The sequence below is a fragment of the Artibeus jamaicensis genome, unplaced genomic scaffold, assembly GCF_021234435.1.
Source record: "Artibeus jamaicensis isolate MK-2021 breed Jamaican fruit bat unplaced genomic scaffold, CSHL_Jam_final scaffold_537, whole genome shotgun sequence".
Taxonomy (NCBI): domain Eukaryota; kingdom Metazoa; phylum Chordata; class Mammalia; order Chiroptera; family Phyllostomidae; genus Artibeus; species Artibeus jamaicensis.
Window position 1 is genome coordinate 45,870,887 of NW_026522047.1, and position 2,751 is coordinate 45,873,637.

Consider the following 2,751-nt stretch of genomic DNA (forward strand, 5'->3'; position numbering starts at 1 on the left):
ATAACCCCACCCACCTGCCTCAGCGGCGCCTCTGATTGGACAGTTCCTACGGCCCAGAGTGACAGTTTGCGGGAGGACCCTGATCCTCTGAAACCGCTTTAGCCTGTGTGCAGTACCCGACCTAACATAAACAGATCTTTTCTAGTCCTGGGGCTTTTGTATTGTTTCTCCCCAGCTCTTTGCGAAGCCGAGAGCACAGTTGTGCACAGGGAATCCTGATTTGGTTTCCAGACAGAGCAAGTTAGTACAGACAAGAGGACGATCCAAGCCAGGACACACTGGAACAAGAGGGTCTTATATGCTCCAAGGGTCAAGGGCTTCAGGGTAAGGCTGTGAGTCCACTCAGAGAACTCTGACCTTTGTTTACAAACACAGACACTTAGTGTGAAGAGTCTGGCTCTGTTTTAGTCTTTGATCCTTGCAAGCCTGGAACCTCCCACCCATCCCTGCCCCACATCCACTCATTTGGTTCTTAAGAGAAAGAATCACAAAGCACCTGACTGGTGGGGAGCTGCACCCAGCCTGGGTGCAAAGACACTTCTCAGTCTAAATACAGGTTGCGAGATGTGCTCATTACATTCTCAGGCGTACATTTTACCTTAGAAGGAAATTCAGATCAGTTTTTGCCTGTGTTCCTAGAGAACTTTGAAATGCAAACACTGTAATATCCATAAGATAACTGATTCTTATTGTTAATTATTAAATAAAAACAATAAATAATTATGTAAATGTGGGATGCACTTGGAAACTTTTCTCCACACAGCTTTATTGTGGTAAAATTGACTAAAAATTGTCTATATTTGAATATTACAATGTGATTTGATATACATATACTGGCAACACAATTTTGTATTCCCAGCAATTTTGCACAAGGGTGTTTTCACTTTGTTGCTGGTGTCCTTTGAAGCACAGAAGTCGGTAATTTCATGAAGTCTAAATTACCTAGTTTTTCCCCATTATTTCTCTTTGTGTCATATCTAACAATATTTGGCCAAATCCAACGCCAGGAATTTTCTCCTATGTTTTATCTAAGTATTTTGTAATTTCATCTTGTGTTTAGGCCTTTGATCCATTTGAAGTGGGTGGATCCATTTGATCCACTATTAGAGTGGGTGGTGTGATGTCATCGTACAACCCGTTTTTTCTGCAAGTGAATATCCAGTTGGCTGAGCAGCGATTTATGACAAAAAGTATTCTTTTCGCATTTTGGTACCATTATCAAATTTCAGTTGCCCATAGAAATAAGGGTTTATTTCTCAAATCTTAATCTATCCCATAGATCTGTATGTTTATCCTTATGTCAGTACAAGACTTACCTTGATTCTCTTTGGTTTGTACAGTGTTTTGGACCAAGATATTAGTCCTATTGCTCTGTTTCCTTAATCAAGAACAGTTTGGTAATTCTGGTTGATTCGTAATTTCATATAAATTTATAGAACAGTTTTCCAATTTCTATAAAGGATACGGCTGGGGTCACAATAGATATTGCCCTCAATGTCTGGGACAGTGTTGTCATCTGATTCATGAAATTCAGATGCTTTTCCCATTTATTAATTTATTTTGACCATATTTTGCAGTTCGTAGAATATTTGCTTCCTATTTTTCTCATTAGATTTATTTAAGTATTTATTCTCTTTGATTCTATTCTATATTTATTCTATATGCATTTCACTTGTAAATTTCATTATCAGACTGATCACTGGGAGTGTGAAAATATATAATTGGTTTTTATATTCTGACCTCCAATCCTGCAAACTTTTTGAACTCAATTACTAATTTCAATGGTCTTTTAAAAGTTTTCTCTATATAAGATACCTCACCTGGCAGTAAAGATAGTTTTGCATCTTTCTAACCAATCTGCATGCATTTTATTTCTCTCCTTAAAATGGTTCTCGCTAAAATCTTCAGACAACTGTTGAGTAGCAGTGACAGATTAGATGTGCTTTGTTCCTTACCTTTAGGGAAAAGCACTCAATCTTTCCCAGTTAAAGCACTCAGTAGCCGTGGGTTTTCCACAGATCCTCATAATGAGGTTTGGAAATTTACTCCCATTCTGGGTATGCGGAATGTGTTAATTATGAAAGTACTGTGTTTCATCAATTATTGTCTTTGAGTCTATTGAGAGGATCTTGCCATTTTTCTTTCTTAATCTAGTGGTCTACGATTTTAATGGATTTTGAGATGTTAACCAAACTTTCCTCCCTGGAGGAAATCCCACTTAACTCATGGTGTATAATTTTTTTGGATATTTTGCTGGATCATGTTTGCTAGAATTTGTTGAGGATCCTTATTTACAAAAAGAATGGGTATGTTAGGCCTTTTTTTTTTTTTCTGTGACAACTTGATAGTTTTAGAATCAGAGTAATAATGGCCTTGGAAAAAAGTGTGAAGGGTTGTCTGCATTCAGGGTTTTTTGGTTTTTGTTTTTGTTTTTTGAAGAGTTTGTGAAGAATCCATTCTAACCTTTAGAAGTTTTGGAGAATTCTATTTATGTTGAAGCCATCTGGGCCTGTGCTTACTTTGTGGGTGCTCTTTTGTTTACTAATTCAACCACTTCACTTTTACAGTTCCATTTAGATTTTCTGTTATTTTAAAATTATTTTCAGTGGTTTGTTTCTCTTTAGGTCTTTGTCCATTTTATCTTATATACTGAATTGTTACATAAAATTATTGAATTTCTTTATAATTCTCTTATTTCTGTAATGTCAGTAGTTATATCCCATTATCTTCCTGATTTTTTAACTTTGAATC